Raw genomic sequence first — 11,714 nt, 5'->3', positions numbered from 1 at the left:
ATGTTCTTCATGTCTATGGAGAGCTAAATCCCTCTTGTTGAGTCTAAGGTAGTAGTTAACCTATGAATATACATTACCATTGATTAATTCCTGTGAACAATTGTTTGAATTTATTATCAATAAGAAACCTTGCTTTTAATTTACATCATTGTTGAATCTTTGATCGAAAGAAAGGATTTAACTTTTGCCCTAGGTTACTATATTGATTCAATTGCAATTTGCAGAGATGGAATTGTAATTGGGTTTTCATAATTATCGTTCTTAATTACTATTATCGTTATTGTGATTTGGAGAGATCGAATCTCATACCGGTAAAAGTTATCTAATTTGATTTGCAGACATGGAATCTTATTTGAGGATAAGTGAAGATAATGATTCAAAGGATTGTTCTATTGAGAATTAATTGATAATTGTATAGGATTAGGTTGATGAACCCTAAAGACTCAACATCTTTCTTTAATTGTTAACACAAAGTCCTTTACTTGCTTTTATTTTATTATTTGCTTTTGATATTATTATTAGTATAAAACAAACCAAACCAAATTTCTTAACTCAAAATAAACAACTATAGAACGGCAGTGATATTAACCAATCCCTGTGGATACGATATATTACCGAAAATATTTACCCACAAATACTTTCAACAAAAGGGTCTGAAAACACTGTGGCCGACCACTTGTCTCGAATGTCACCTATTGCAGAAACAGAAGATACGCGCCCGATAAAGGACGAGTTCGCTGATGAACATATCCTCGCTGCTATTGGTGTGCCTTGGTTCGCCGATTATGCGAACTATTTGGTAGGTGGTATTATACCTGAAGATTTTGACTCTAACCGAAAGAAAAAGTTTTTACATGATTGCAGGTTCTACTTGTGGGATGATCCATTCTTATACAAGAAGGGACTCGATGGCTTGATCAGAAGATGTGTACTCGAGGAGGAACAAAGGGATGTGCTAAAAGCATGTCATGACTCCGAATATGGAGGACATTTCAGTGGTGATAGAACGGCTGCAAAGGTCCTACAATCTGGTTTGTATTGGCCCACACTATTCAAAGACGCTCAAGGCATTGTGAAAGAATGTGATAGGTGTCAAAGAACAGGGAATATTTCCAAAAGAAACCAGATGCCGCAGAAAGGTATACTTGAAATGGAATTGTTCGATGTGTGGGGAATCGATTTCATGGGACCTTTCCCACCATCTTTTGGAAAGAACTACATCCTTGTAGCTGTTGATTACGTCTCCAAGTGGGTTGAAGCAGTCGCTCTACCCACAAATGATGCAAGGGTGGTAGTAAACTTTCTCAAAACCAATATTTTCTCAAGGTTTGGGGTTCCCAGAGCACTCATAAGTGATGAAGGCACCCACTTCTTAAACAAGTTGATGGAAAATCTGTTGAAAAAGTACAATGTGAAACATAAGATTGCCAGTGCATATCATCCTCAAACCAGTGGTCAGGTAGAGGTTTCGAACAGGCAAATCAAGCAGATTCTCGAAAAGACTGTTAATGCTTCGAGAAAAGATTGGTCTATGAAACTTGAAGACGCACTATGGGCGTACAGAACGACATTCAAAACCCCCATTGGTATGTCCCCGTATCAACTAGTTTATGGTAAGGCGTGCCATCTCCCTCTTGAGCTTGAGCACAAAGCATTTTGGGCTACCAAATACTTGAACTATGATCTGGCAAAAGCAGGTGAATTACGGATTCTTCAACTCCATGAGCTAGAAGAATTTCGTGATCAAGCCTATGAGAATGCTAAGGTCTATAAAGAGCAGACCCAGAAATGGCATGACCAGAGAATAAAACAGAAAGTATTCTGGGAAGGCCAGTTAGTGCTTCTATTCAACTCCAGGCTTAAACTTTTTCCTGGGAAATTAAAATCCCGGTGGTCTGGTCCGTTTGTGGTACAAACGGTATTCCCTCATGGTGCGGTGGAAATTAAAAATCCAAACAATGGAGATGTTTTCAAGGTGAATGGACAACGGCTGAAGCCCTACTACACTGGAGTAGGAGCAGGAGTGATCGATCATTTGCGTCTCACCGGATGAGGTGTAGACCGTCAAGTCATGCGACGTTAAACGAAGCGCTCCGTGGGAGGCAATCCACGCTTGTTTTCTTTGACATTTTTCTTTGTTCTATTTTGTTTTATTGTAGGTGGTAAAGTTTGGACCGGTAGGCGCAACTCGAGTAACAAAGCACGAAGATTGTTCCATTTTAAGAAAAAAAAATGTGTGAAAGTGAGGCTACACCATCAACCACTCACTTAAACACTATAGTGCCTTCACAAAAGTTGCTCTACTCTCCATCCTCTACACTTCTATCAGTTTAGATTTTTATTTTGTGCATTTTTAATTTTTCGAATTTTTCCTTGTTGTGTTGTTTGTCTCTTGTTTCAATTTTCTTGCAGAGCACTTATCATGCCTCCCCGAAAGACAACCCAGCGCCGCAACGTCAGGGATGATTTCGTCGAATCCTCCCAACCAAGGTGTGGACCTCCGTTTTTTAATCCCGGGCCATACCTCTGTTCGGGAGAGATACGTGAACTGACTCTTTTTTATCGCTTAATGCATTCGCATTTTGAAAATTCACAGAGTCGCCACCGACCTTTTATTTTATCCAATTAAGGAAAGGTTTATAAAAGAAACAGAAAAAAGACCTTTAAGAAATTCTGGGTAAGGGGGTAGGTTATACAAAGGGAAGGTGTTAGCACCCTTTGTATCCATGGTTATCCATGGGCTCTTAAGTTTGCTTAGCTCACTTGTTTTTCGATCACTTTTCAATTGCTTTAGAATGCTCATATGTGGTTTCAAATACTTTTGTAAATTGAATTTTGTAATGATCCGTGTGTGGATGTATACAAAATGCTTGTTTATCTTTCGAAAGATGTTTTGAAAAGAACGTTAACTTTGTAATAATCCGTGTTTGGATGTATACAAAGTATTGTCTTTTTTGAAAGTTTTGTTTTGAAAAACAACAGTGTATGAGAATTTTGTTTGTTTTGATTTGAGCAAGCAAACTAGGAGGTCTACCCTGAGTTGTAAGGTCTTTATCCTTATTTCCTTTAAAAATCTATCCTTTCACCGGATATAAACAAAAGGTTCGATTTTGTACTCGAAACAGTAGAATTTTGACTTTGATTTTGAAAAGAATGAGAAGGGATTACCTTAAAAGGTGCAAGTGTGATTGTGTTTGGATTCAGATATTTTATCTTTGAAGTTAGTGATCTAACGGTTCAATTTTATCTTTGACATACACGCAGTTTATATGTGCTGGAAATTAAAATGCGGAAAGTAAATCTACGCTATTACATCGATTGTGCATGAAATGTAAACTAGCCTATTTACATGAATTTGACATCCTATACATTTATCTAGGAATTTAAATTGCAAGAAAAATAAAAGGCATGTTTTTTTTGGATTTTTTATGATTGATTTTAATTATAATTAATGCATGATTAATTAAATTAAAATGAAGAAAAAAGATGAAAATAGATTTAAACCTAGAAATTAAGTTTAAAATATGTACAAAATATTTGTCAATTAATTTTAAAACAAAACTAATTTTTTTGGAATTTTTGAAATTGATTTGAAATTGATTAAGTTAATTAATACATAATTATGCAAATAATTATACAAATAATTAAAACTTAGAGAGAAAATTATTCAAAATATGTACAAAATTAGCTTATAATATATAAACAATATTTAACATAAAGAACAATTTTTTTTTATGATTTTTTGATTGGTTAGAATAATTAAAAAGCAAATATATAAATATATACTAATTAATTATGCAAAATATTGAAATTTTGAAGAAAAATAAAATATTTTTATTTTAGAAAATAATATATTATTTTAGAAGTCTAAAAATATTTTTTGTGTATTTTTTGGATTTTTAAAACTATTTTAATTAATTTAACAAAGAAATTAAAATAAAAATAGAAAATAAAAGGATACTGATCAGGTGTGGTGGGGTTGAGAGCCCATGGTAAGGAGTGCTTTGTCTGGAGCGTTGGATGATGTGACTGGAACGATCATGTGGTCACTGAAACGAGGGAGCATGATGCGTACATAGCCTGCAAAGCACTGAATCATATATTTTAAAAAAAAACAAACGCGCGCAGGGCAGCCAATGAGAGGCTGCCACGAGTTCGTCTTCTTCCTCCGTCCGTTGGCTTAGGCCTGCAATTGTCACTAAAGGTTTTAGTGACGGTTTTTTGCTGTAGCTACATGTCCTGCAAAATAACGAATAGGGGTAAACCTAAAAATAAATTTGGCGCGACCCCTCCATTCAATTCGTCTGATCCATACGAACTCAATGGTACCACTTAGAACCTCTAATTTTGCCTATTTCAGAAAGCCCTAATTTTGAAACTATGAACCCTAAAATGGTAGTTTCGTGTATACGTGTTCAAACTTCAATTAAGTTTCCAGAAATGATCTACACATCAAACCAAACTCAACTATATGTCTACATCTTGTTAAGCATGCGTGGATAACCAGATACGAATTGATTTAAGTTCGAACAAATTATGACCTGTATAGCTCGATTTAGTGAGCTTCAAGGCTTGTAATTGATTGGGATACGTTTATTGATGTTCAAAGATGATGTTTGAATGCTTTGTTTGAACTGAAACTAGTTAGAAACTAAAATTCGAATTTTGAATTTCTTTCAAAAAGTTCCAAGTGGTTACAAGTGTATTATGAGTAAGGCTTTGTTTCTGAACTTCCCCCCTTCATTACTGAAGTATGCTAGCCTATTTATAAGCATTGAGGTGCTTAAAATCTAAGCTAGAAAGCAATAAGTGCTTTTGCTAGAATCTTGACTTTTCCACATATGTAGCTTGGCATTTAAGCCACTATGGCTTGATTTTCTTCTCTCCCTCTGCTGTACTTTGCTTTGAGACAGAGTTGAATGAGTCATATTGATGAGTCATGCTTGGAATACAAGCTATCCATTATCCTTTCATTTTTCCTTTTAATTTAATCTTAAAATAAGAAAAAATCAAGCAAAAATGGATGAAAAATGTTATGGGCTTAGTCTTGGTCGTGGGAGGCCCATAATATTATGGAAATGATGTTTGAACCATGAAAACTTGGCCCCATTTGGAAAAAATGCATTTTTGAGCAATGTTGATTTTATGCATTTTCCAAAATTTAGCCAACTTCAACAAGGTGTAAATCCCTCAATTTTTGTCATATGAAGGAGATCTTGCACTTTTTGGAAACCTCAAAGAGTCCTCTAACCAATGCCTTTGGTCTCATGTCAAAATGATTTTTGATGCTCTTTGTGTGTCCTTTTGAAAAAAGTGTCTTTTTGTTGACTTTGAAAATGACCTGTAATGTCTTTGATCATATTTTTCAAATGGTGAATCCAATGACCATGGGATCAATGGCATTTGAAATATAATTGAATTTCCTTCAAAATGAGCTTTGGTTTGAATTTTTTGGATGAAGGATGAGAGAGTTATGATCAGTCAAAGTTGAGTTGACTTTTCAGGCAAAAACCCTAATTTTGAATCTTAGGGTTTTGTTGATTTTTGATCTTTCCTTGATGAATTATGATCATCCAATGATCAAATGATGAATCCTTTGACAAAATATGGACTTTGACAAAAAATTTCATTTTTGACTGTCTGTTGACTTTTTTGGTCAAACGGGTCGTCTGTTGACTGTTTGAGCTGCTGACGGTGCGTCTGAGTGAATTGAAGTTTGAAAATTTGTATGATGGTACTTTGAGATATATGGATGTGTATGAAATCCATTTGAGCTCTCAAAAACTTGTTTCTCCTGTAAAAACAAGAAAACCCTAGTCAGGGACTGTTTATGTAGGAGACAGTTAAGCGTACCTGATTTTTGTGCAGTGTTGAGTCTCTGCTAATCGCGTGATATTCAGAAGACTTCTAGAACAAAAATCTTGGAATTTTGAATTGTGAAAGATTGATTTGATTGATGGTACAAAACACTGAGAATTGTACTGCCAGCAGTTTGGCTGTCAACTGACTGTTCCGGTATAGTATGAGTTTCCTGATTCTGCGCCTGCAAAAAGATTTAACTCTGTACCAATTGTGTGAGTACTATTTATCTGTAAATAAATAAATAGCATGTGTGAAGTAATAAACAGTATTTGGCGTTTGCGTAAGAATAAATTCAACTGCAAGTCAAATTACTGTATAAGAAAAATTCTATAAACTAAGTATTTCATATGTAAGGATATTTGTTGAAATAAAAATCCATGATTATATGAGACTCTTAATTTTCAGATTGGAGTTTTCTTGAAAAAAGATGCGGGCAAATTTTGGGGTATAACACAAGGCAGCGGGTCCGTCGCGCCCCTAGTCGCGCAACCGGTCGTAGTGGGAACCAAGAAGAGAATGCCCATGGCATTACATTTGCCCTTCCTGAACACAAAGCAAGGTATGATGTTTTAGTTCAGCGTAAGTTACTCCCGACCAGATATATCTGTGATGACACTCTTGTCAAGTTAGGCCTTAAAGATGAAGTTTACCGTATGTTTCACAACATCGGGATGTTGCCCTTTATGCTATTTGAGGCACCGACTTATGAAGGCCTAACTCTTGAATTTCTGAGCACTGTAGAATTTAAATTGAGACACAAATGGAATGGTTCCGAATTTGAGTATTTTGGTGATCTGGAATTTTATATGTTTGGAAATAAGCATACTTTATCTGTGAAAGAGGTTGGGGCGGCCCTTAAATTACCCTTCGCTGGACCGGGAGCCCCACCCGAAACATTTCCTGCTTGTGAATTTTGGGAAGCCATCACAGGTGCAGCTGGGTACAATCTTAGTAAGGCTAAGGCCTCGGGGATTCATAACCCTTGCTTCAGGTATGCTCAGAAAGGTTTGGCCTTTACCTTATTTGGGAGAGGAGATAGTACGGGGGTATGTGCGAAGAGAGAGTTGTTTCTTTTGCATAATATGATTGAGGTAAGTCGAGTGAATATAGCGGCCATTGCTGCTAACCACCTAAAACAAGTTGGGTATGCCTCTACTGGAGAGATTTCAGTCGGTGGGATGATCTCCCAACTGGCTGAACACTTGAACTATAGCCAGCTCTTGATTGAGGAACCCTCGATACCAGGTAAGAAGATTGACTTGCAAAGCCTTGTCAATCAAAGGATGATTGTGGTAAAGCCCGGGTACTTCTCCCTAACTGTTCATGGGCAACATATTATGGCACTGCCTGCACCCGATAGTATTTCTATTGCAAATCGTGCTAACTGGTTGTATGTAGCTACAGGTGAATATATGGGTGAAAGCCCTCCACATGATCATAATTTTGCAGGTGACGACATGGAGGATGACATTCCAACCCAAGATTACCCTGTCCCGCCTCCTCAGCAGTTCTTCCAACACACTGCTGGGTCATCCTCCATGACTCCGGATCAATGGGGGTGGGTACAAGCAGAGATTGGCGCTCTCCGTACCGAGCAAACACGACAAGGTGTTGAGTTGTTCCGACAAGGAGCTGTGGTGGATGATGTCCAAGAGATGATGCGACGCCTTATGTTGCAATTTCCACAGGATCCTCCTCCTCCACCACCGTTTCAGTAAGCCAGGTAATCTCCGTCACACTGGAATTAAAACATTGAGGATAATGTTTCGTTCAGGTGTGAGGGAGGTTCTTTTGTTATTTTATTGCTTTGCTTTCCGTTTTGAATTCATAGTTTAGTTTGTTTGATTTGATTAGGTTTATTTCTCTTACTTTTATTTTTAAGTGTGTTTCTTTCAAGTTTGTATGGTGCAGTGCCATCATGGTGTTACCAGATAATGGATACAAGTCGGAAAGGAGTGAATTAATAGTTAATGGTTGAACAACACATTCCACACTTGATCTCTGCAGGCACCACGGAAGCTGACACAATCAAAGGGAAGAAGGTAGGACGCAAAAAGTTAACACTGAACCAAGAGAGGAGTATGGTGAACTTTAGATGAAAGGAAACTGCAGGACACCAAGAGCACCTTGAAGCATGCAAGCTTAACCGACCCGGTGAGATTTCAGAGCCAAATTCATAACTCCACATGAGAGTCCAGTCAGGTATGGCACTATTCACTTTGATTTTGCGTATGTTCTCATAACACAAGCACACTACGAAAGCGCACACTGAGGCAAGTTTTTTTTCCGTAACCCCGAGCCTTTCTAGCCATCCCGTATGCATGATATCCATCGTTAACCCCCTTTGAGCCGTAATGTTTGTTTTGTTCATTGTGTTATTCTTGTTACCACCCGCATATTCACTGTTCATGCTATCGCTCGGCATTAATGTTAGTTCCTTGAAGGACACGAAAGAATCTAAGTGTGGGGTTGTAAACCATTGAGAAAAGGGAAAGAAAAAAAATAGAGAAAGAAAAGAAAAATAAAAGAGAAAAGATGAATGTGGAACTTGTGAAAATCCAAAGAGAAAGTTTGAAAATCAAAGCAAAGAAAAATCTTAGCCCTTGCCCACTTATGTGAAAGACCATGTAAGGTCTTAACCCCATTCTTACGATTCAAGCCACCAAGGTTAGAAATGTGAACCCAGCATAAATGCCGAGCACCAAAACCATTTGTTATCCCATTCCTTGTTTACCCCACCAAACCCAAGCCACGCTACAGCCCTAAGACCTCATGAAGTGTGTGTAATCTGTGTGTGTAGTGATTAGAGAATATATTCAAAGTTAAAAGTAATATGCATACCTTGGTACTGTGAGTGTAGACACTTTAACCCGGAGAGATTTTGTGAGATTGTGAAAAGCTTGCAGGTGAAAAAGTGCTCGAAAGTGATAATGCAGTTGATAGTTTAAAGAAGGAAACCAGAAACTCGATTGCTAAGTGAAGGAACTTTGCGAAGAACCTGATTGTGTTGTGGAGGAAAGAATCTCGTCGGTGACCTTTGTTTTGCCTCGATACATCACTTGAGGCAAAATTCGTAAGTTTCCGCACCTTTTTCCGACCAAAATTCGTAATCTTGGTAATACTAAGTGGCATTGGCATATGTTTTTAAAGTAAGTTTCTTGTTTTTCGGTTGTGTGACTTTGTTGCATCTTAGTGCGTTTTGAGTATTATAAAAGTGTCGTTTTATGCGCTGGTTGTTAGTTTGTTGTTGACCAGGTTGATGCACGGGAAAGATAGGAACGTATGGCGCGCACGAGTGGAAAGAAAAGAAGCCAAAAAAGCCAAGTCTGAGGCTAACACGGGCACCCGTGTGCATGCACACGGTCCGTGTCAAAAATTGGCCAGAAAAGCAAGTTTGAAGCAAAAAACAGAGGTTTCACACGGGCACCCGTGTGCAGACACACGGTCCGTGTGGAAATATGCAGGGAACATGTGTTTTTGGCCCAGGAGCAGAGGAACAACACGGGCGCCCGTGTGCAGCAACACGGCCCGTGTTGTTGAGGCGTGCTGATTTTATTTTCATTATTTTTCTCACCTGAAGGGGACCAGTAAGGGCATTTTTGGTACTTCAGTTTCAACCTGAATGGAAGTGAGTTATAAGAACGACCTTAGGGCAAAGAGAAGGACACTTTTGGATAGATCGTAATAGAGAATTGCAGAGAAGAAAAGAGACAGAAGCAAGGTTTTGGAAGGCGAAGAGATTCTCTAAGGACTTAAGTAATCGGATTTTAAGCCAAATAAGATTTTCACTAAGGACTTAGGATAATCATACTTGAGAATGAATAATTGAACCATATGAACGGATTAAAGGAATCTTCATCCAGAGGAATTAGAGAGAGAATCACACACCCGACCTTAGCATTATTTTCTCATAATCAAAGTTCAGTTTTAATTTCCAATATTTCTTAGCATTTTAATCGCTTTTACTAATCATTTGAAACAACACCCTTATGATCTTTTGTTTGATTGACTGAGTGCAACCACTTGTATTTTCTACGCAATCCTCGTGATCGATACTTGGGGTAAAACCCATTATTACTACATCGGTGAAAATAGTACACTTGCTATTTTTCCGATCACCCTCGCCCGGTCATTTAACCCAACGATTACAAAACCTAAATGTTTGATAATAGAAACTCATTGTTGGTTGGTTCAGAAGATATCTGGTACTGAACTTGGTAGGAAGGACTACGGTTCGATTCCCCGCAATCCACAACTAAGCATTAAAGGAGTATACCACAATACTGTGCCATAACACCATGCTTAAGGATCATAGTCACTAACCGACTGCTCTGCTATGTGCGTGTAAAGATAATGGGCTTAATGTGATTGCGCACGAATGAAACGGGTAAAACAAAATGACAAGAATAAGGCTAAGCTATAATAGCATGATTCAGATTGGTATGCATACAGGGAGTTGTTTAGTCTCACTACTGTACTTTTCTTGTCAAGATTTATCTCATATGTTTCCAACAAAAACACTCTGTAGCCAAGTACGACTCGAACGATGTGACAAACCTGCATTTAATTTTTATTGTCCAACTGTTTTTATCTGATTATTTGCTTGAGGACAAGCAAAGGTTCAAGTATAGGGGAGTTTGATAACACGAATTTATATCATATATTTGACTTAGTTTTCATAAATAATGTTAGTATTTTCATTTAATTTAATTACTTTATTTTAGTATTATGCTGGTATTCTCTATGTTTCATGTTTTATGTTCGTTTTGAGAACTATTTATCAAAAGAAGAAGAAATGTAGGAAAATCAACTTAAAAAGACAAAGAAAGAAGAAAAGAGGCAAATAGGTGAAAATAGAATGAATCAAATGTGAGGGGTGCAAATAGGATGAACCAAGTGTGGAAGCCCATCCCACGAAGGAGCTGAAGCTCCCACTATGAAGAAGAGGAGACGCCCGTCTCCATTTGATTCAACCCATGAAGACGCCCATCTTGGGCCCACAAGACCAAGTAAAAGGAGTGGAGACGTCCGTCTCCCACTCCCCTTGCCACATCATAGTGGAGACGCCCGTCTCCTTAATTTTAGGCCACTTGAGACGCACGTCTCTAGTCCTTTTTAAAATAACGTCTCTTTTTCTCGGTTACGTGAGCATAAATTTTATGGAGAAAAAGAAGGGACGTGGAGACTGAATTGAAGAAAAGGACGTTGCATACCTACACTATAAAAGCAAAGCTAATGGTTCATTAGAAGGGTCCGAAATTCTGCAAGAGAAAGCTTACTATTTTTAATTCTGTTTTCGTACCTTCATTTATTTTTCAGCAAGTTAATTCCCATTTCCGTCTTTAATTCCAGTTTATTTTTCTCACAGAAATTTCTATACCGGAAATTATTGTGAACTTTTGATTGGTCTAACCTTACATTAGGTTCAAGTTTTATTTCCTTGATTTATTTCCCGCCGAATTTTCATTTATCGAAGAATAATCCAACCGACTTGTGGTGGAGGTTCGAGTACTTGAAGATCTAAAGATTTATTCCAGATTTATATTACTCAGGTTTCTTATTTATAGCATTTATTCCTTGCTTGATCTATATTGTATGCCAATTAATATGTCCAAAATTATAAACCAAATTTGTTTATGCATGTTTAACCGTATTAATATGTCTGGCTAAATCATTTAGATATTGGAATGTAAAGTAATTTAACCGAAGGGATCCGAAATAAATTGGCTTAAATATGTTTTATTAAAAATCACCTATTTTGGTTGTTGTGTCTAATTTTATTTATTAAAAGTTATAAAATCAACAGAGCGAGAGTTTGAGATCTTTAATCAAATAGTAGACACACGACATTA

The sequence above is a fragment of the Vicia villosa genome, linkage group LG7, assembly GCF_029867415.1.
Source record: "Vicia villosa cultivar HV-30 ecotype Madison, WI linkage group LG7, Vvil1.0, whole genome shotgun sequence".
NCBI classification, from domain to species: Eukaryota; Viridiplantae; Streptophyta; class Magnoliopsida; order Fabales; family Fabaceae; genus Vicia; species Vicia villosa.
This window is presented reverse-complemented; position numbering follows the sequence as displayed.